The sequence below is a fragment of the Ascaphus truei genome, chromosome 2, assembly GCF_040206685.1.
Source record: "Ascaphus truei isolate aAscTru1 chromosome 2, aAscTru1.hap1, whole genome shotgun sequence".
Taxonomy (NCBI): Eukaryota; Metazoa; Chordata; class Amphibia; order Anura; family Ascaphidae; genus Ascaphus; species Ascaphus truei.
The window spans coordinates 111,842,350-111,866,366 of NC_134484.1; positions in this window are offsets into that span (position 1 = coordinate 111,842,350).

The window sequence follows — 24,017 nt, forward strand, 5'->3', positions numbered from 1 at the left end:
CATAATATTTCTGCCTCCAGGGCAGGTCTGTGAAGGCCTCCTGCATGCTCAGTGTGTACTCCCTTATGATCTCTATGTCATGTTGCGCTTAGTAGTGGAAATCAGTTCTGAGCTGGATCACAGACCTCCTGTATCTATGCAGGAGCTGGATATGCCATAACACCGATCCAAGGGTTTCTGTCTGCTCAGGGGGCAGCACCAGGATCTCGCCATGAACTTCTCATCTAGGAATGTCACTGCCTTCTTTTTGGAGAGACCTGGCTACCCGGTATAGGTTGAACATTCTCTGCAGATTCTCCTCCCACTCCTCATATCTGGACCTGGAGAAGCCAGAGAGGCTGGATCATAAGCCCTATTATATTGATCTGCTACATACTGTCAGCTTTTGTTATGCCCTATGTTTAGCGCTGCTCACTATGACAAAATTATTACAGCCAAGAAACCTGCCATAGACCAAAATAGAATTATAATACAGAAAATATAAAAATATATATTTAATACAACTACAAAAAATATATCCCTATCTGTATATTTAACACCAGACAGAATTAGAATTATGTCACCTTCATGATGCCAAGTTTGTCCTCACTAATATATGGGATGTCATACAGTGCATGTTCTCCCCTGTTACACAGGAACTATCTTCAAAATGGAGTTATTATTTGGGAACAGTATACTGCATCAGCAGAAAGACATTTCTTATGTAGTATAAAGAGAAGTGACCCTGAGGAAACCCATTGCAAGACAATGATTATCTTGATAAACTTTCTAATCCTGTCAACAGTGGTGTCCGAACCTTAGCTGAAATTGTGCAGCTACAGATGCAGCGGTCGTTATCCGACCATTTCTCGGGTTGAATCACACACTATAGTGCGTGGAGGTCCAAGATGGTCCTCTGCAGACATAATGGCCCATCGGATTAACACAGCAGGGGTCCCTGCTTTGTTAATTCTACCGGGGTCTACCTATCTGTAAGAGATGTGCAGTAAGAGATAGGCTGAATCAGTCATTATACCTGCGTGACTCTCACAGGCGATTGCGGGGGGGTTTATTTAATTTTAACACTACAGTATTGTAGCAGGGGGTCTCCGGAGCTGAACCGCATTGATTTCAGGTCCAGGGACCCCTTACTTCCCACGTTACAGACCCCATTATGGGGTGCCGGTATCCCCGCCATGTTAAAATCCTGTGGGTCACATGGCCGTGGGATTTTAACATTGCAGGAAAAACTGGCACCCCATAACGGGGCCTGTATCTCGGGAAGTAGGGGGGTCCCCGAGGCTGAAATCAACTTTGTTCCACTCAGAAGACCCCCTGCTCCCACACACTAGTATCAAACACCCCCCCCCCCACCCGCCCCCCAAAGAAAAAATCATTACCTTAGCTTGGGAAAAAATTAGAGATACAACTGGACATGTATGTGTCCGTTATTACCTCTCCGGACTTAGTAACGTGCTGGTGGGTAACCCTGCTGTGTTAATCTGATGGGCCATTAGTCTGTCGTGGTAAATGTTGAAAGGACCTTGGGAGATCTCAAAAAACAATTTGAGAAATGGTCAGATAACGGCTTCGCATCTGTATGTAGCCAGGTATCCCCATGGCTACTAATTCCCTGCTTGACATGTACTGTAAGTCCTGATACTGTAACGGATCGGGGGACTCGCTCTTCCTAGCGTGTCCCTGTCACCTTGGTTCCCCCTGCTAACCCTCCCCTTTCCTTGCCTTCCTGGTCTCTGCCTCATTCCCTCGCGGCGCGGTCACGCTCCCGTTCGAGGTCTACGCACATGCGCGGTCCCATCACTGTGCGCGCGCGTTCCCGGTCCTTGGTCTCCCGTCAGGGGACTCACGCCCTTGGCGTACCTCCGTCTCCCTACCTGGTTCCACCTCTCCTTCCCCCTCTCATACTCACCAGCCGAGTACCTCCTCCGCGATCCTTCCTCCACGCTCTGGTACTCGCGCGTCGCGCGCGACTGTGTTACAGAGGGCGCGCGCACCCGCTCTACTTACCAATCCTCCCCAGCTACTGGCTCCGCCCCCCGGAGCTTGCAGGCCATTACCCTAGATTACCTCCCTGTCTCCTCCTCTGATCTCAAACACCTATCCCTGCAAGCTCCCAGACAAATCCCTGCTCCACCCCTTCCTGCTATTTGTCCTCCCTCCTTTATAACCCCAGTCTGTCCTCTCTTTCCTTGCTCTGCATAGCTTTCCTGTACCTCCTGTGTGTGCAGTGTCTATGCCCAGCTCCTTATCTGTTTCAGTTTTGGTTCCTGTCCCTGCCCCTATTTGGATTCCCTTGGTTTGAACTTGAACTCTACTTTGGACTTTGACTATGCTGCTTTCTCCTGCCCTTGAACTCTGGCTTTCGGACATCACTACTCTGCTCTCTCCAACCCCCTGGACTCTGGCTCTTGGACAATACCTTCCGACCTCTGGCGCCCCGGACTCAGCAAGTATAACATTAACCCTTACTCACCAGGCCCGGCAACGCAACTACCACACTCCGGGCACACCCTCACTGCTGTGGGTGTGTGTTATACCCTTACCCATCTCAGTCCTGGGGACTAGCCAGGTCTGCGGGCATACAGGCATTACAGATACCAGCACAGGCAGTGTTAGGGTTAAATCTATGCACTGCTGCAGTAAGCAGCTCCCTTGAGTGACAGGGGGGGGTGGCCTAAGGCCTAGGTACTGCCCACACAGGGCTGAGACCTGGGGCCCCTCCCCTGGTAACAAAAAGGATCTGCAGCCAAATTTAGTGCTGTTCTACCCTCTCCCCTTATGGGGAGTGGGGTGTGTTGTTCTACTCCCTCCTCAGGGGAGTGGGAGCCGTTACCCATACTCCACCAGGGAGTGTGGAAGATAAGGATAAACCACTGGGGCCTCAAGCCTCTGGGGCTGATTTCAGGGACCAAGAAGTGAAAGTGCTGTAATAGATTGCTCTAAGAACATGCAAGCTGAGTGATCTGATGTACTTCAATAAAGTTCTTCGTGTTTTATACTCCTGCCTGAGGCTGCAGTCTTTCAGGGGGAGGGAAAGAGGTTTTCCACGGAGGCTTCACTTATCTGTGATATTCCTGCCTGATCCCAAAAGCCTGCCCTGCTCATCCTCAACTAACAATGGCGAAAGCTCAGGCCCTTATAAGCATTATAAGCCTGCAGCCACTTTGTGGAATGACCACATTTTGACAGTATGCAGGTCCTAACACTACCTGTGAAAATTCTCATTTACCTCTTGCCGTTAAGTGGCTGCAGGCTTATAACGCTTTTGCCAAAGGATTTATCTAACTGACCCTTACTCATGAGAATACTAACATTGAAGTATTTAACTATGTATTTTGTCACATTGGATGTAGCATTGGGTATTTTTGTCTTTTGTTGTATACATTTGGTCACGCTCAGTAGCACTACTTTTTACACAAATTATATAAATATATATATATATATATATATATATATATATATATATATATTTATATATATATATATATATATATATATATACAGTGCTCGACAAATAATAATAACCACTCGCCCATGGCGAGTGGATTTAGGTTGCTGGCGAGCCGTGCTGCAGCTCTATCAATTACCCTGCTCGCGCCAAAATTTTCATTTTTTTTTTTTTTAATAAATAAATAATGCCTCTCCCTGATTTGTCTGACGCGGGGAAGAGGGCCAGCTGGCAGCTCTGGGTCAGCCTCTCTCTCCCCCCTCCCCTGCCCCCGATCACTGCCAGGGGCTCTGACTTCTGTCCCCATGGATGCAGCCGGTGGGGGCACGCGCGCTAGCAAAGTTAGCTGCTAGATCCAGCCCGTCCCCTTCCGGCCACGTTTCCTATCGGGGAGGATGTCCCCCGCATGCCCCCACATACTCAATTTCCCCCCCAATGCCCCCGCAGGCCCCTCGATGTTCCCCGCAGGCCCCCAATGTCACCCGCAGACCTCGATGTCGCCCGCAGGCCCCAGATACCCACCTTCCTCTGGTGAGTGGGACTCCCGGCTCCGCTTCTTGTAGTGTCTGTGTGTGTGTGTGTGTGTGTGTTCGTTCCGTTCCTTGTAGTGTGTGTGTGTGTGTGTGTGTGTGTGTGTGTGTGTGTGTGTGTGTGTGTGTGTGTGTGTGTGTGTGTGTGTGTGTGTGTGTGTGTGTGTGTGTGTGTGTGTGTGTGTGTGTGTGTGTGTGTGTGTGTGTTCGTTCCGTTCCTTGTAGTGTGTGTGTGTGTGTGTGTGTGTGTGTGTGTGTGTGTGTGTGTGTCTGTGTGTGTGTGTGTGTGTGTGTGTGTGTGTGTGTGTGTGTGTGTGTGTGTGTGTGTGTGTGTGTGTGTGTGTGTGTGTGTGTGTGTGTGTGTGTGTGTGTGTGTGTGTGTGTGTGTGTTAGTGAGCTGGGGCTGCAATTCCACGGGAGGCTGATCAGGTACCGGGGGAAGGGGGGACGCTCACGCACACTCACACCATCCCCTGCAGAGCTGGGGCCGCTATTCCGGGAGGCTGCAGTGGGCCGGGCCCGAACAGGTACCGGGGGGGGGGGCTCACACTACCCACTACCCACTACCCACTGCAGAGCTGGAGCGGGAGGCTGCGGTGGACCGGCGCCACCAGCGCCATGTCGGGCTGCTGGGTCCCAGATCTATTCCCCCCTGCAGCAGGCGCCTCGCTCCGCTGTTGCTGCGGCCTCCCGTTTAGGCCCTGCGGGGCGGTCGACGTGCAGGGAGAGTGAACGGAGGTAAGGGGGGGTGGTGAACAGAGATGGAGGGGGGTGTACAGAGGTGGGGGGGGTGAACAGAGGTGGAGGGGGGGGTGTGAACAGAGGTGGAGGCAGGGGGGGGAACGGACGTAGGGGGGAACAGATGCAAGGGGGAGACAGGCTGGACTGGGGAGAGAGCAGAGAGAGAGAGACTGGGGGGGAGAGGAGAGAGACAGGCTGGGGGGGCTGAATGCTCACAGGCAGTCAGTCACCCACCCACCCATCCAGTCACCCACCCAGTCACCCAGTCACCCACCCAGTCACCAAGTCACCCACCCACCCAGTCACCCAAGGTCACCCACCCAGTCACCCACCCACCCACCCAGTCACCCAGTCAAGGTCACCCAGTCACCCAGTCACCCACCCACCCACCCAGTCACCCAGTCACCCACCCAGTCAGTCAGTCAGTCACCCAGTCAGTCAGTCAGTCAGTCACCCAGTCAGTCAGTCACCCACCCAGTCAGTCACCCAGTCAGTAGGTCAGTCACCCACCCAAGGTCAGTCACCCACACAGTCAGTCACCCACCCAGTCAGTCAGTCAGTCACCCACCCAAGTCAGTCAGTCAGTCACCCACCCACCCATCCAGTCACCCACCCAGTCACCCACCCAGTCACCAAGTCACCCACCCAGTCACCCACCCACCCACCCAGTCACCCAAGGTCACCCACCCAGTCAACCTAGTCACCCAGTCACCCACCCACCCAGTCACCCACCCAGTCACCCAGTCACCCACCCATTCATTCAGTCAGTAAGTCACCCAGTCAGTCAGTCAGTCAGTCACCCAGTCAGTCAGTCACCCACCCAGTCAGTCACCCAGTCAGTAGGTCAGTCACCCACCCAAGGTCAGTCACCCACACAGCAGTCACCCACCCAGTCAGTCAGTCAGTCACCCACCCAAGTCAGTCAGTCAGTCACCCACCCACCCAGTCAGTGAGTCAGTCACCCATCCACCCACCCAGTCAGTCAGTCACCCACCCACCCAGTCAGCCAGTCACCCAAAGTCAGTCAGTCAGTCAGTCAGCCAAAGTCACCCAACCCACCCACCCAGTCAGTCAGTCACCCACCCACCCAGTCAGTCAGTCACCTACCTACCCACCCACCCTGTCAGTCACCTACCCACCCACCCAGTCAGTCACCTACCCACCCACCCAGTCAGTCACCTACCCAAGTCACTCACCCACCCTGTCAGTCAGTCACCCCCCCACCCAGTCAGTCATAAAGTCAGTCATACCCTCCTCCCCCACCCAGTCAGTCAAAAGTCAGTCATCCCACCCATTGCCCCATCGCCAAGTCACCCCACCCAGTCAGACAGTCAGTAATCCCCACCCAGTCAGACACCCGTCACCCCACCAAATCACCCAGTCAGTCACCCCACACCCCCAATCACCCCACCCAGTCAACCCATCCCCCCAAAGTCACCCTCTCTCCGTCTCTCGCCCTCTCTCCGTCTCTCACCCTCTCTCCGTCTCTCATCCTCTCTCCGTCTCACCCTCTCTCCGTCTCTCACCCTCTCTCCGTCTTTCACCTTCTCTCCGTCTCTCACCCTCTCTCTCCGTATCTCACCCTCTCTCTCTCTCCGTCTCTCACCCTCTCTCCGTCTCTCACCCTCTCTCCGTCTCTCACCTCTCTCTGTCTCTCACCCTCTCTCCCGTCTCTCTCACCCTCTTTCCGTCTCTCCCTCCATCTCTCTCTCCGTCTCTCTCTCCGTCTCTCTCCGTCTCTCACCCTCTCTCTCCGTCTTTCTCACCCTCTCTCTCTCCGTCTCTCACACGCTCTCTCCGTCTCTCTCTCCGTCTCTCTCACCCTCTCCCTGTCTCACCCTCTCCCTGTCTCACCCTCTCCCTGTCTCAACCTCTCCCTGTCTCACCCTCTCCCTGTCTCACCCTCTCCCTGTCTCACCCTCTCTCTGTCTCACCCACTCTCTGTCTCACCCACTCTCTGTCTCACCCTCTCTGTGTCTCACCCTCTCTGTGTCTCACCCTCTCTGTGTCTCACCCTCTCTGTGTCTCACCCTCTCTGTGTCTCACCCTCTCTCTGTCTCACCCTCTCTCTGTCTGACCCTCTCTCTGTCTCACCCTCTCTCTGTCTCACAATCTGGATCTGGATATTTTATTTACCCTGTATATCTTAACTGCCCTATACTACACCAAAATAACTTATACTGCTTTCTTCCAGATCTGACTCAAGCTTTACACAGAAGACATCGGAATCCCCCTTAACCCAGAAGACAGGTAGGGAACACCTCCCCAATGTATAACATTGCGGGAATGAGGTACCTGGACATTGAGGGTCTGCGGATCAGGTAAGATCCCAGGCGGGATTGCTGCTTTAAATATTGTGTAGCGGGGCATCCAGGCACTAGTTAAGGGGTAAAAACACAAAGAACAGCGCAAAAACGCAATAGTGAAGTAAATAATGACAAATTAGATTGGTGTAAAAATGGTGAGTATTAGGCGTACATTTAGGCAAATAAAACAAAGCATGTCTGTGCAAACATCAGCACAATGTTACCACAGGAGCCCCTCTGGGTGGTGTAGCCCTCTGGTTCAGCAGCTGTCTCTGGAGAGTCTTTAGTGGTATCTCTCGCCCTCGTGAAAGGCAGCTGCAGCCCTTGAGCTGTTGTTGAATCTTCCTCTGACTGTCTTATCAGGCTGGGCTCACAGGTACACACTGCGCTGTAGGGGATTACAAGTCCACTTTCTCCTGCACACAGAAGTGCCTGCAATCTCTCTGTGCACTCGGGGCACCACGCGGTCCACGTGGTGTGTTGTGCCGGCGCTCGCGCACTCCCGTGACGTCACGGGTGACGCGTTGTGCCTCGTGTAGTGGAAATCCCCAAAAGTCAGATCCGCAATACAAACGGCTTCAGAAATGCAATGAGGGGGCTAGGATGGGGTGCCATCAGATGAAGAAGCTTTCCCATAGCTTCGAAACGCGTTGGATAAGTATAGTAAGGTTTTGGCACCCCATCCTAGCCCCCTCATTGCATTTCTGAAGCCGTTTGTATTGCGGATCTGACTTTTGGGGATTTCCACTACACGAGGCACAACGCGTCACCCGTGATGTCACGGGAGTGCGCGAGCGCCGGCACAACACTCCACATGGACCGCGTGGTGCCCCGAGTGCACAGAGAGATTGCAGGCACTTCTGTGTGCAGGAGAAAGTGGACTTGTAATCCCCTACAGCGCAGTGTGTACCTGTGAGCCCAGCCTGATAAGACAGTCAGAGGAAGATTCAACAACAGCTCAAGGGCTGCAGCTGCCTTTCACGAGGGCGAGAGATACCACTAAAGACTCTCCAGAGACAGCTGCTGAACCAGAGGGCTACACCACCCAGAGGGGCTCCTGTGGTAACATTGTGCTGATGTTTGCACAGACATGCTTTGTTTTATTTGCCTAAATGTACGCCTAATACTCACCATTTTTACACCAATCTAATTTGTCATTATTTACTTCACTATTGCGTTTTTGCGCTGTTCTTTGTGTTTTTTCTCTTAGTGTTTGGAGTGCCGAGCCACTCCTAGAGTTTAGCAGCATACGCATCAATACTTGGTTTGGTATACTTTTAAATATTAGTATTACCCATTTGCACAATTAATATTAATTGCACTTTATCACAATTGTATGAATTTTGTTTAAGGTGGATTTTGGGTTGCGCACTTATTTTTGTTTATACTAGTTAAGGGGTGCAGGAAACTAGTCATTCACATCTGGCTTTTTTTTCTAGATTCGACATTTATACACACACACACACACACACACACAAGGACTAATTGTAGTATAATGTAATACAATAAATAAACTTATGTCAAAAACGAATGTTCTTACTAGGAATTTATTCAATTTATTTAATTTATAGTTTTTTTTAATGCGGGGCTGGGGGCGGGATTAGGGGCGGGATTAGGGGTGGGGTTTGGGGCGGGACTAGAGGCGGGGTGGGGCGGGGCTAGGTGGCGAGTAGATTTTTTGGTTCGGCGAGTAGATTTTTGGGTGATTTGTCAAGCACTATATATATATATATATATATATATATATATATATATATATATATATATATATATATATATATAATGTGGTGGGTTCTGGGTTTAGAGCTTGCTGGGATTGTGTGATCATTATGTTTATGTAGAATAAGGATTAACAGATTCATAAAAATGCCCTTTTTTGACAATGTCTGAAGGATTTATACTGAAAGGGCAGTGTTTGCTCCTTTTTCCTACCAATAAAAGGGTGATCTATTTCTCAAGGCCTTCAAATATATCTCCAAATAACACCAATTTCCCTTATTTTCTGCTAATTACAGTTAAGCTCAGATAAAAATGTCTAAAGGTCTGATATTGATATTCAGCATAGTTCACTATATATTTTCAATCGATGTAGTAAGCTTAAGTTGACCTCCATTCTGCAACGAATAAATTGGTACATCTTTGGGAAAGGCACAAAGGAGGTGATAATGGCATACTATACCCGCAAAATGATTGTAGGGGATAAGACATACAGGGCCTTATGCAGAGAGCATCGTTATTTCAAAATTCGCCATTTTTTGTACAATTTCGCGCAGAAACCGGCAGAAAATGGCGAGTTCCGAAAAACGCGCCATTTTGTTTTTTCAATTGCTAAAACTCGCCTCGCGGCTGGCGAGAACCTCCATCTCGCCATTTTTAAAACTCTCCGAATGCAGAGAGGTGCGAACGCCATAAAGCGGCTGTTCGCGCCAAAAAATGCCGCGATTCTCGCATTTTTGCCGCGCCAGGAAAAGATGGCAAGATGGCGCTTGCCGCCTATAGTAAAGGGGAAAAAAAGGCGCGAATTTGTTTTTACACGTTTCTGAAGCGCGCATCTCGCCAATTTAAACTCGCCACACGCATCCATGTTAAACATAGCAGAATTCGCACTTTTCTGCATATGGAGAATAAAACTCTCCAAAAAAGCTACTTTTTATGAAATTCGCCAATTTTAAAATTCTATGCTCTCTGCATAAGGCCCACAGTAGTTTGAAATTAAGTTACTTTTTATAGGCTCAGACCAAATTAGGGTTTTAAAAAAATATACGCTATCAATGTAACAGCAAATGTATTTTATTTAATACTAATATATTTTACATCGACAACGTAATATAATTTGTGGTGCATAAATGTATTGTACAGTATATTACACCATTAATTTGTAATATAATTTGTTCTGTACACCACATCATTGATTTGAAACATATCCTAAAAACCTTATATGCATTCAGAAGAGATAAATGATGCATTATCTTTTCCAGTAAACATTTCCAGCATTTGGGAATATCAATGTGTCATGTGTGGCACTGCATGTTTGATGTATAGCTAGATGGAAAGCAGTAGGCCAGAACTGTTTTAATGAAAATAGCCATTATGCTGTGTACTGCTGTAATAAAGACATAATGAATGGTTACCTTTTGTACAGTATGTTGAACATAATGAAGGATAATGTGATTGTGACGGTGAGGGGGTAACAAGGCTCACTAATAAAGGTTAAGCCTGTTTGGTTACCTCTGATCCATGTTTCTGGGTTCAGGAGTGTCAGCTCTTGAGCCCAGTGATTGTATATGCATTGTGAATAATTATGCGACAATAAAGAATGCATGTGTTTTTACCTTTCCAGGAGTGCCAGCAAGCAGAGATTGCTAGGCTATGAGTTTCGAGGGGGGTTTTACAGAGAAAGTCTTGTCACAATGTGTCTAGCTAGTCGGGGTCCAGAGTTGCTGGTTACCTCAAAAATGTACCCGAGAATCAGGTCGGATTCCCAGATACATATAGACAGATTGCTCCGGCAAAATCTCCCCTTGAAAATGCTTACACGACTCACCGCTAGGATTCCCTGCTTCAGCACAGACAAGAAAGGTAAATAGGGCATAGGTATATGAGGTGTCCCTGGAATGGTCAAGTGGTCCTAGGTAAAGGGGGGATGCCCTGTTAATGCCCAGGTCATCCAGAACCCAATATAGGGGTTCTGTGGGTGCTGCACCCATAGATAAGGTTGTGAGGAGTTTTAAAGGCTAAGTCTAGTTATAGTGTGTGGGGAATATGGCTGTAAGATATAAAGTGCAACTTCTTATTCTATTCCCCCTAACTAGAAGACTTAGAAATGTATCAAATGTATATTTTATTAAACAGTGTGTTTAAAATACATATATGCTTGTGCATGGTATAATGAGCTGGGTCTTTCCGGACCGATGTTCTGTGTGAGTCACTGGGCTACCATCGAACATGAAAGCCATAGAGGATGGCAGAGGTGTGAAGAACATTTGGGCAGGAGGTTTAGGTTTGAGTATCCACGTCCTGGGATGAATAGAAGCCCTCGGGACTACCATTTTCCCCCCCAGACTGTGAGGAGCCTAAACCAGGGGGTTGCTTCTGCATACCAAGTGGCTGATGTGGCAAGCTTGCGCATGCCCTTGGCTGATGCAGAAGATCCACTTGCCCGGCTTCAGAAGACTGGCATCGCACTGATTGGCTGGTAGGAAATTCTCCATGCTAGGATTGGCTGTACCATTTCATGAATGAACTCTGAAATACTATACTTTGGTCTGTACAGCACGTGTAAGGTCAGGGATTAAAAAATAAGTTTGAAAGTTTGTGTGACATCAGCATAGAGGTTTGTACAGATACCAAGAGTATGGACAATGTGAAGGAGAAGAGGGTGGTCCACACAATCAAATGCTGCAGAGAGGTTGAGAAATATGAGTAGAGCGTAATGACCTTTGTCTTTGGCAGCATGGAGGTCATGAGTTATTTTAGTGAGTGCTGTTTCAGTGGAGTGAGCAGAGCCGAAGCCAAATTGTAGAGGGTCTAGAAGAGAATAGGTGGTGAGAAAATGGAGCAAGTGAGAGAATACAAGACATTCAAGGAGTTAAGAGGCAAAAGGCAGGAGGGAAACAGGATGATAGTTAGAAAGACAGGGGTAAGCGTCCTGTTTTTGAGTAATGGTATAACTGTTGAATGTTGGAAGGAGGAGGGGAAAGTACCAGAGTAGACGGAGGAGTTAAAAATGTGAGTGAGTGTAGGGATTATAGTAGGAGCAAGATGTTTTAGGAGATGAGAGGGAATGGAGTCAAGAGGGCAGGTGGTAGAGAATAGGCGCTCATTAATGATACATCCTCTTCTGTGACATCGGAAAAAGAGCCGAGGAAGGCAGGAGGAGAGTTGGGAAGAGGTGTAGGATGTGAGGAGGATACAGAGGTGATGTCCTGACATATGGAATCCACCTTTTCCTTGAAATAGTCAACAAAGTCCTGAGGTGAGATGGAGAAAGAAGAACAGGCAACAGAGGGTTGTCTGAGTAGGGAGTCAAAGACAGAGAAGAGTCAGCGTGGGTTAGACTTGTGTGTGTTAATTAGTGAAGAAAAGTAGGATTGTTTAGCCTGCGAGAGGGCAGATTTGAAACAGGATAGCATACATTTGTAGTGAAGGAAGTCTGTGAGAGTGTGAGATTTCCTCCAGAGGCGTTCAATTGAACGACTGCAGGAACACAGCATGTGCATGTGGAAATTTAGCCAAGGTCTGGGGTTAGAAGGGGGAGAATGACAGAGAGAAATTGGGGCATGAAGATCAAGAGAGGAGGATAGGGCAAAGTTGTAGTTCCTGACAAGGTTGTAAATTGAAGAGAGGGAGGAGCGTAAAGTGGGATAAAAAACTGATAGGTTAATAGAGTGCAGGTCTGTGCAGAAACGAGGGGTAGACGGAGGTGGAGAAGGGGAGAAGTGAAAGAGAGAAAATAAGATGAGGTGATGTCAGAGAGAGGAAATGGGGAAAAGGAGAAATCAGAGAGAGAAAAGGTTTTTTTGTGAAAACCAGGTCTAGATAGTGGCCATCCTTGTGTGTGCTGGCTGCCGCCCACTGTTGAGGGCACACTATGATGGTTAAACAGACACTGCCGGCTCACGTGTGGGATGCAACTCAGAGAAACCCCTCGTCATTAAAAAGTCATCATACTATTAAAAGAGTCCTGGCAGCCTGGCAAGTGGGATTCTGAAGGTGACGTCATCACGTGCAGACGTCGACCTCGAGATGTTGGAATGAAGAAGTGGAAAATGGAAGTACAGAGACAGAGAGACCGCAGGGAGCTGAAGGCGCACCAGCCCTCGTACGAGAGCCCCGCAGACAGTAACACTCCAAACCCCAATCGCCGGAGACCTATCCAGCTGTTCTCGTACCATGCCTTAATCTAGGGTCACAATGTGAGTTACCATTTGTACTTACAAGTGTGTTGTTGTTGTTTAATACAGTGTGACCCTCGGCACAATCCGGTTTCTTTCTGTGTTCTTTGCATCCACGTGAGAGTACTTGTTACTCTGCCTGCCATCCTACATTCAAGCCACATCACTGAGAGAACCACCATGAAAGATTCCCTTTTGGATTTAAGGCCTGTTTGTTTTCCCTGAAAATGTGAGAGTACATTTCTGTGGAATTTCATCTTTCAGGCCCTCCCTTGTTTCACACAGAATTGCACTATTTTGTGTTTTTTCTTCTTGTTTTATGCACTTATCGGACATCTGTGCTCCCCGTACTCTTCATCATCACTGCTGAAGGCCAAAAGAAAGAAAAAGAGAGAAAGCGGGAAGCCCAAGGGAGAGAAGGATCATTAATATGGCAGTTTAAGTCCCAATGGAGAAGAACAGGAGAGTCTGATGAGAGAAAGAAAGAGAGCCAGGATTGAAAGTGAGAAAGAAAGACAAAAGGGGGGTGAGTAGAGGTTGGTGGGCGATAGATTACAGCCACGTGGATAGGGAGAGGAAAGAAAATCTGGACAGTGTGAGCCTCAAAGGAGGGAAAAGCAAGAGTGCGGGGAATAAGAAGGGTTTGGTGACGACAGAGAGAGGAGCCCCACACCTCCACCCCTGGCATCAGGGTGCAGAGTGTGGGAGAAAGGCCACCATTAGGCCGCGTCCATGCTGATTGAGCTTGCGCACCTGAGCACTGTGACGTCACATGCGCGTGTATTTGCCGAGATCCGTGGCCTGCAGTGTTGCGCGATAGGGGTGTGGTGAGGGCATGCCGGAGGGCGTGTCTGTGACATCACGTGAGTGATTCGCCCTCAATGAACCACGCACGTGACCCCAGCATCGTGCGACAAAGACAAAAATATTATCTCAGCACGCATCGCTCCTACCCACGCTCACGTATGCGAGCGCACACAATATAAAAGACTCCAATGCATTTACATTGTTTTGATCGCGCAGCTTGCGCGCGAAAATCATGGATGCAGCCTAAGAGAGGGAGTGAGCCAAGACTCAGATATAGCAAATAGGAGCAGAGAGTGAGAGAAAAAGAAGTCATGCACAGAGAGACGTTTTAGAAAGGAAGCGTGCATTCCAAAGGGCACAGGAGAAAGGGAGAGAGGAGGGAGGGTGACAGGGGATGGGAATGAGGTCAGAGGGGTTGAAGAAGGAGTAGAAGTTGCATTTGGGAGGTGAGGACGAGAGCATGTAGAAATAAGGCAGGGACCAGGATTGGGAGAGATATCCCCAGGAGCAAGGAGAAGAATGGAAAGAAAGAATGTGTGAGGATGATTTGTAGGGGTGTGTTTTAGTGCAGGGGGTATAGCTGTGACAGAGGGTGCAGGTAAGAAAGGAGTTAATGTGAACTGAAAAGTGGCGAAAGAAGGAGAGATGGAGATATATGAATAGAGTTAGAGACATAACGAGGCTGTAGAAAGAAACGCGTATTTTGAACATAAGCGAGGCCAGAGCAAATATAAACAGTAGCGGCGGAATGGCAGCAATAGTTTAGTGCTGAGATGTGCAGTCTGAGATAGATAATGTCCTCCTTTCCAGTGTAGTTCAAATCCAGGATTTAGGCCAGTAGGTGTTGTGTTGTCCACTTGTTCACTTCGGTTGAACTCCCTGTTAAACGCCACTTAGAATGGATACTTTAAAGATGGGCTGCTTTATATGTAGGCTGCTCCCCGGCAGAGGCGGTTCCCCCAATGTGTCTCTAGTTATATATTTCTAACAAGTCACCTGACTGAATTCAGTTCTCTCCAGACAGCTCAATTAGCACATGTGAGGCACATCACAACAAATGGTATTTCCAATCAGACCGTTGGCCTACCTAGCAGTTAGCAGTTGAAATTACGAAACATATACACAGCAGATGGTCACTTGGAGACAGGATTCAAAGAGGGTTTTACCTGAAAAGTGAAAGATGGAGTCTGTTACTATAGGATAGGAGATTAGTCCAATAATCTTCACTTTTAAAATCCACACCGTATGCCACTTAAGAGTTACTTTAAAGATGGGCTGCTTTACATGTAGGCTGATCCCCTGTCATATTGACAAACTGACATCCAAAATCTATTCCAAACTTGGTGTCCTTTATAGAAATAAATCCTGCCCAAGCCCATTTATCACAAAGCATTGCTGTTTTGTCTGACTATGTAACTTCAACACCCACTATTGTGATATGTAATTGGATTAGGTTGGCTATCTCTTGAGTCCAGATGCAATGTACGTACATTTCTCCTGTCTCACCTTCAAATACTTTTTAGACAAGTTACCCAATTATCTGAGCAGGCTTTCAACCTATCACTTATCTTTTTAGATTCGCCTCCAGAAACCTGCTTATGGTTCCAAGGTTTAATAAAGAAACTGGCCACTCTTCCTTCTCATACCAATCAATCCAGTTCTGGAAATTACCTGAGTCTCTCAAATCCGATTTCTGTCTAAGGAAGTCTTTCAAGAGTACGACTGTTTCCTACTTTAAACATGTTTGTAGCTGTAACCTGCGAAGTCTCTAATTAGTTTCCACATGCTCTGCTTAACTTATTTGTTTTAGTAACACTGTCCCTTATAGGGGTAGATCCTTAGAAGTCCAATGAATATTTATCAGTTCGCTAAATTGGGTTAACGGGACGATTTCATAACGGATATCCTCAATGGTGCTTAGTGTTATGATGTCCTCGCGTTAACCTGAAAAATAGCGGATCGCTAACTTTTAACAGACGTCTGGCGTACTCATATGCAAATCATATGGTAATGAGCAATGTACCTAACAATGGAGATCCTCGGACCTCCGTTTATATTAGCACATACAAATGGCGATACGATATTTAGGTCAAACCAAAACCTGCCATTACTCACATTCAGACCATCATTATGTTTACAGGAGGTGATAGGGGAAAAGCTAGCCAGTCCAATATTAGAATTCAATTTTCGCTCCATGTTTTGAAGCAAAAAGAACTGTCATCATACACATCCCCTAAATAAAGAAGATAACATACAAGTTTAACCCTGGCCTGTCTCCAGGAAAGTGGATAAATAAGGTTAACATAAATTAATAAAGAAATAAGGTTGGAAAAGGGAAAAAAAATTGTAGAATCAAAACCAACAGTATGGTAAGTATACCCTAGATCATAACTTTGCTGTAAGAAAAGTGATATATTAAAAACATGTACCCAAATGAAAACCAGCTAAATATCAGGCTATTCTGACCCCTGGACCAATCCTGGCCCCACCAGGCTCATTTCACACCAATGCCTTTCTAAAGCCCCTTTCCTTATTTGCTTTGCAACTGCCAGGACTAATCAATTGTTTGGAGATAGACTCATTTTAAGTATTTGCACGTTTTCATATTTTTTTGCCATATTACACCAACTTTTCTTTAAAAAAAGTCAACAGAATATTTATAATAGGACTATTTTCTATTAGTCTAGTAGGGGTGGTAGATTTTATGGTGAGGTGGAGGTAGGGGAGGTAGATTATGGGGTAGGTACCACAGGAAGGGATGTTATGTACCACAGGAAGTGAAGGGAAGTTAACCCCTTGTATGGGTAACACAATATGGTATATACGTGATGAGAAACAGAAATGTTTATTATTAAGTTGAATGTTATAGAATTATAGTCATGATAGCTAATGCAAATTTTAATAGCTCTAGCAGGCTTTATTTTAAGCTACTTGTTCCATATGGAGTATTTTAGTAGTGACCCCAGTCATCCTCGAAGTTATCAACTTTAGTTGAGATATAATTACTTTAATATGTGCCTAGCATATGAGTTCCTATATGGATAGAATGAAATAAATATATATTAATCCCTGTCTGTGGTATAATGTTTGTTCAGCGATTTCTCATGTATGGATGTGAGGTGTCTTTGTTTGTCTGGATAAAGGTGTAGTCCCTTTAGTCTGAGTTTATTATCTATGTAATGGGGTAGTGCACTCACTTTTTCAGTTTATACTAGCGGTAATGGATGTAGAGGTAACGTTGGCCACCTTTCATTTTTCACTGGTCTACTTTATTTATTATTTGGTGAACCTGAATGAGAAAAACTATATTTTTGCATTTTATTTTCTTACAATAAATATCATTTATTTTTTATTTAATAGTCCCTGGTGCCCTTTTTATTTTTAAAATAATACAGTTCGCCACCCTGCAAGAGAACTGTGACTTCTACAGTATTTGGCATTACCATGAGAAAAATCCTGATTCATCCAGGCGGTGCAGACTGTGTATAATGAAAGCTCGTTACATTGAGCTGGGTGACGGTTACATTAATAGATATACAGTATGGGTTAGAAAGAGTGTTTAACAATAAAGATGCATTTTTAATGCAATATGTAGTGTCAAGAAGAAATGTATTATTGACCAACACAAACAAAAGTCTCTACATTTGAGTTAAAAAAATACAAATAAATGAGGAGTTACTGAATTAAGTATCTAATGTGTGCTATGTGTTACAGATTCTTACTAACACTAAACTTTTTTTGCAAATATGAATACAGTTTGCAGTCGCTGCAAATTGAACTCTGAAGCTGACAAGATTCCCCAACTGTATGTAAATATCAATTGGTCTGTTCTGCAATCTTCACTTGTATTTTAGAAAGTATATAAAAAAAAAATAAGAGAAGTGCTAATACTTTAATGCAATTTATAAAGTCTGAAATTAGATGCTGAACCAGAAAAGTCCACTGGGAGTTTTATGATATAAAAACTTAACACGTAGAGAAAGCAACATTTTGTCTCCTTTGATTGAAAGTTCCCATTGGGATGAGGTGATATCTAGTTTAGGCAACTTATTTAGACGAGTTGCTTTTTAGTTCAGGAAAATACAATAATTACTAAGCAACTGCACTTTTAATATGTGAAAATGCAATCCATCTATTCCACTTTTAACTCTCTTTTAGTGGCACTTATTACAAATTTGATACATGGTATAAAATGTTTTTGCAATTCCCTTTTCTTTTCCATCAGAACTGATGTGAAAGAGGCACGGAGTATTATTGTCCTAACTTTACCTCTGCCCATGTTTTCCTTATTTCATGTGTAATGTTGATGATGGTATATCAGATTTAAAAATTGTAGGGTGTGATACCTTTTTAGGCTTTGGTCCCCCTGCGGCCGGCGGCGCGCGCGGCCGCGGTCCACCAGCTGTTTGCCTCCGGTCTGGATGTCCATGCTGGCTCCTTCCACCGTGGCTGACTGCGTGCTGTAACGTGTCAGTCAGCCGGAGCTACAAGGAGCTTGTGGTTTCGGCGAGTGCCGCGTCACGTGACACGCAAGGCAGCCAATCCGATTCCCCCCCCCTGCTCCGATAACCCCCCGTGCTCCGATCACCCTTCCGATTCCCCCCCTGCACCGATCCCCCTTCCAATTCCCCGCCTGCTCCGATCCCCCTCTGATTCACCACACTGTGTGTATTTGTGTGTGTGAGTGCCTGTGAGTGTGTGAGTGCCTGTGAATGTGTAAGTGCCTGTGAGTGTGTGAGTGCCTGTGAGTGTGTGAGTGCCTGTGTGCCTGTGTGTGTGTGAGGGTGCCGAGGGGCTGAGGGGCAGCTGCAGTGCTGCGCTGTGGGGCGGTCCCGCCCCCTCACGTCATGGCCGCGCCCCCCCCAACCCGTTTTGGCCACGCCCCCCCGTGCCGGAAAAAAATCATTGCAGATCGCAGATCACGGTGCAATGAATTGCACGCGCCGCCGGCAAGCAAGGCGGCCATGCGGGCGCGTGCAGCGGGGCCTTAGCCTTAGGGGACTGTTGCAGTAAGATACCTGGGTGAATCATAGGAAAGGCTTTTATTTAGCCTCAATACATCGAACACAAAGAGCTTACTTTCAGCATAAACCAAAGCAAAACGTCCCAATCAGCATAGTACCCTTTTCCTGAAAGGCCCAGTCTTTAGTCCCGGCCAGGGCTGTGCCAGTGCTCTGCCCTCAGAGAGCTCAGAAGAGTTCAAGTCCAGCGTGGTCTTGCAGAGTTCCAGGATGGGTACATCCCTGGATGAGAGAGAGCCCAGACTGCTGTAAGATCGATTTTTAACCCCTCCCAACGAGAGTCCTGGCTATTTTCCTCCGCCTGCTCTCAGACAGATTAACCAGATCCCTGCTGGACTTCGCAGCTATACATATGTTTTCCCTGTATAGCTATCAGAAAGGGAATCACAGGGACTAACAGTAGGATTCTTCATAGATGAAATTATAGTGCACAGAGAATTTGTGAGGTTTTGAAAGCTCTGTAAACAATACATAGTGAAAAGAGAGGCGGAGAACTGCTCACAGAAGAATGTCCTAAAAGTAATATAAATATAAAAGTAATATAGTTTACTAAAGAGGAGCTACGGGGTATAAAACAGAGAAATTAGATTGAAGAAATCCCAATGCTCCATTTGCATGTACTCTAGGGCCACTGACAAGGGTTGAGAGCCGAGACAACTGTCCTAGGCTCTGCGGATCTGCGGGGCCTGTCCGGCCCATACAGGAATTCGGGCACAACTTGTATAATCGGCAGCCCAGCTGGACCCTTGTTTCCCTACACCACCCGGATGGGTCCTTGTCTCCTCCAGCACCCAGATAGGCCCACCTCCTCTCCGCCTCCTGACGCTACAGGTACTGAGTTCCCCCATTCCCCCCCCCATTGCTCAACAATCTGGGGTCTAGGTCAATACACTGTCATAGGCCCCATAAAAGCTGTATCATTTGCATACTTCCTCCCTCTCCAGGCATGCTATCATGAATATTATCTGATGTGTGATATTTAAGTACTAAAGTTTTGTTGATATTTTATTGCTTTAATAAAAGTGAAGTTTTAACTCTTCTATTCACTAGAGTGCATAGAACAGTGGGATTAATTTAATACAATTTCCCCTCTGTAAAGAATAATTTCAGGAAGAACCCTAATCAATAGGGAAGAATGTTTAAGTTGGTCTCCAAAAAGGTATTACAACCTACAATTAATCTACATTACTCCAGCACCAATGTGACTTATACTGTACAGTATGTGTTAGTAACCCAAGTGATCTAGAACGGCGCTACACAGCAATAATGTGGAATAAGTGAAAAAAGTGAATATATATAAATGAGTGGTAGAAAGGGGGGGTGATAGACAGCACTCTGACACAATGACTCAGCAAGGTTGCAGGGTGCACGGAACAGGAAGGGACCCTAATTCCCTTCAGAAGTACTAACAAACCAAAAGATAGTACCAGCACTCTCTGTCTCGCAGCTACAGATATAAGCAAATACCAGTGTAGGGAATATGAATAATTTAATGACACTAATAATAAACTGAAAATATAGCAACAATAGCCAATACGCCAATGCACGAATAAATATCACCATAGAGAAAATCAAAAATTAAAGGGGGTAGAGGGGAAAGAAGGAGAAGGGAAAAAAACACAAAAGAAAAGCAAAAAATCACAAAAATGGAAAAAGGAAAGCAAACTAGGGGGGCGACGTTTCGAGGGGTGACCTCTTCATCTGGCCCATTCCCCCTGGTCCCAAAGGGTCCCAGAGGTACTTCCCTAAACATTCCCTCCCCACTGTCAAATAATCCCACACTCAGCTAATGATATAAATCTAAAGTCTAAAGAGGGCAAATCACATAAGCAGATATCAAATATCAAACAATAAATGTAGATACAAGAATATTGTAAAAGACACAGAACATATGCAGATATCAGATGTCAATCAGTGAACAAGTATAAGCAAACCCTCTTTCCTGCAAGCACTCGACAGGGCACCAGGAAAGAGTGTTTGCTTATAAAAAAAGGAGTAAACATATATGGTGCAATAAAATCACAAAAAATGGGCAAAAAGAAAAACTTGGCTCATATGAATTACCTACTTACAAAAAGTAGGTGAAGAATCAGCGTGTAACAGGGAACAGGGTTGCAGGAACTCGAGAGGGCTTGCACTCTGGATCAACTCATGAGGAAACACAGCAGAAAAGAGACCATAATGCAGACCAGCAAAAAGGTTTATATCGCAATAAAAGGTAAGGAGTGTACTCACAATGTGTACAAGTAAAATAGGCACATAAAATAGTGAAGCAGTAGATCTCACGCTAGAGAAGTGGTGACCGGACCATCTCTCCAATACTCCCGCAGTCAGACAGTGTTCGAGCGGCGTCTGACGTCACATCCGTTTGGGGCTCGACAGCTTCCGGTAATGCGGGGGAAGGAACAGGTACGTAGTACAGCGGTCTCCTCTCCTCTGGAACGGGGATTACTGCGCAGGAAATGGAAGCTCTACGCGTTTCGCTGACTGGCGTCAGCTACATCAGGAGATGTATAACGTCCATAATGGATGTAGTAATTATATAGTAAATTCGGTAATTGGTTAACTAATTGTTGATTAATTTCACAGGTTCTCTCACATGGAGTACATAACTCTGTGTTTAAATGCAAATCAAGCAATTTTAAGTTGGTAATTCATATGAGCCAAGTTTTTCTTTTTTCCAATTTTTTGTGATTTTATTGCACCATACAGTATATGTTTACTCTTTTTTTGGGGTGTTCCTGATTTATCGCTCCCTTCCTACCCTGCTTATACTGTATGTGGCCAGGTCTCCCTTTGGGCTTCCCTCTGGTCCCCCGGTTGTCCCCGTACCCCCTGCTGTGGCTGCGACCGGCAGCAGAGGCTGGGGGGAGACATGTGAGAGCTGCAGGTGGGTAGCAATTGCGCCAGAGAGGCAGGCGAGTCGCCCGAGGTCCGCAGCGGGTCCTGTTGCGGGGCACCGCCGTGTTGTATGTGGTTGCTCATGCGCTGTACATTTTGCATATGCAGGGCCCAATAGAATAGAGAGTCGGTCATTACACAAATAGGCTCCCTGGGAACTACAATTTCCAGCAGCCCCCAGGGCTGCTATACCACATGGCCCAGTACAGCCAATAGGGCTGCAGATTTCCCCTCTCCACACAGTTGATACATTTGGTGTGCTGCGAGCAACGCCTGTCGGAGCTGGGACAAAGAGAGGGTAGGGTGTGTGTGCAGGGTTCTGTGGCCCCTGCACTAGGCCACAGACCCCCCCCTTGGGCCCCAGCTAGGCCCCGACTCCCCCTTTGAGCTTGTGGCTGTTGCAGGGACAGGCCCAGTAGATAGGGACACTGCCCCTGTAGGACCAAGCGTGAGGGATACAGACAGGACGCTGCGGCGTCCAGATCATCACACAGAGAGAGACTACTATGGTGGGACCCTCCAGCGGGACACCACCCCACATGGAAGCAGACGCCATCGCTGACGGCATGGGACTGGACGGATCTCTATCTTCAGTCGGCGCTACCGGGTGCTGGAGCACACATCTAGGTATACCCTATCTTCAAGTGCACCAACATTCTACTGTGGGCAGCTCTGTCACATACACTTGGGGTGGGAGTGCCTATTGTGGGTTGGACATTGGGACACTGGTGCCCCTGCACCCAAGTACTGTGGGAATACTGTGTGGGTATACCAATATATGTATTGTAAGGTGTTGTTGCATATTATATTGGTGTTCTAAGTCTGTGCCTGGTAAATACCGTTATACTATACTCTGGTGTGTGTTACTGGGTATATTGTCCTGTGACAGGGTTATCCAGTATAGCTAGGATCCCTCATAGGTAGAGGTGCTGTCACCAGACGGATCAGGTACACCCCAGGCTCCCAGCGGCGGAGGTTCAGGCCTCCTGTGAGCCTCAGGTAACGCACACACACTCAGTAGCCGCCACATCTCCCATAGGGTGGGGGAAACAGCGCTACATGTACTTCTTAGACTACATTTGTTTTCTGCTAATACTGATATTCTTTCACTGTGTCATCCTGTGACATTGCACATGAAACTGCACCTATCGTTTAGTAAATATTCAGTCCAACAGTGCACTTTTTCATTTTAGGAACGCCATGTGGAAAAGATACTAAATAACTTGCACTACAAGGATCGTAATAATTACAGATGCCTGCGGAATACATGCACAAGGCAAACAAGACTAGAAAAAGCCCAATATTACTCTGACAATCTTCCCCAAAATACATCAAATTCAGCAATGTTCTGAAAGGTCATCAACAATATATTCCTGCCTTCTAGCCATCAATAACCATCTAATATCAAAAAGGATGATACGACTGACAAATTCTACTGACATTGCAAACGGATTCAATAAATACTGTGTGGGGTATGCTACTTCTCTACTATCAATGTGCAAGCCGAACTACAATCATAAAGCTCTGTGAAAAAAAAAAAAACCAGTGCAAGTGACCTCACTTAAATCCAGTAAAGGGTTTCACAACAGAATAAATAAATTATGAATTCATAAAACCAAATGGGAGATGCTGCTATTCTGAGAAAGACTTCCCAGGATTCTCAAACAATGCTTCCAAACCAAAATAGGGGCACAATCATTCAAACGGTATGTGGAAAAAAATTAGAAAAACACAAACTGGTGCAATATTGTAATGCAAAATCAATATGTGACCAAAAGAATAAGCTGATACCCTCAAAAGTGTAGCAGAAAATCAGGCAGTGAATATAAAGATGCATTTCCTTGGTGGTGGGTTGCATATGTTGCTGGTCAGGTGAGATATCATCTATCTAAGCTCAGAATGCTGGAGACATACAGTAGTGTGATAGAAAACTTTACTGAAGCCAGTTTAAAAAGGATATGTAACACACAGACATTTGTGTAAAAACGCATTTGAGGTAAAAGATTTGGGAGATGGATGTGAGGTGTCTTTGTTTGTCTGGATAAAGGTGTAGTCCCTTTAGTCTGAGTTTATTATCTATGTAATGGGGTAGTGCACTCACTTTTCAGTTTATACTAGCGGTTATGGATGTAGAGGTAACATTGGCCACCTTTCATTTCTCACTGGTCTACTTTATTTATTATTTGGTGAACCTGAATGAGAAAAACTATATTTTTGCATTTTATTTTCTTACAATAAATATCATTTATTTTTTATTTAATAGTCCCTGGTGCCCTTTTTATTTTTAAAATAATACAGTTCGCCACCCTGCAAGAGAACTGTGACTTCTACAGTATTTGGCATTACCATGAGAAAAATCCTGATTCATC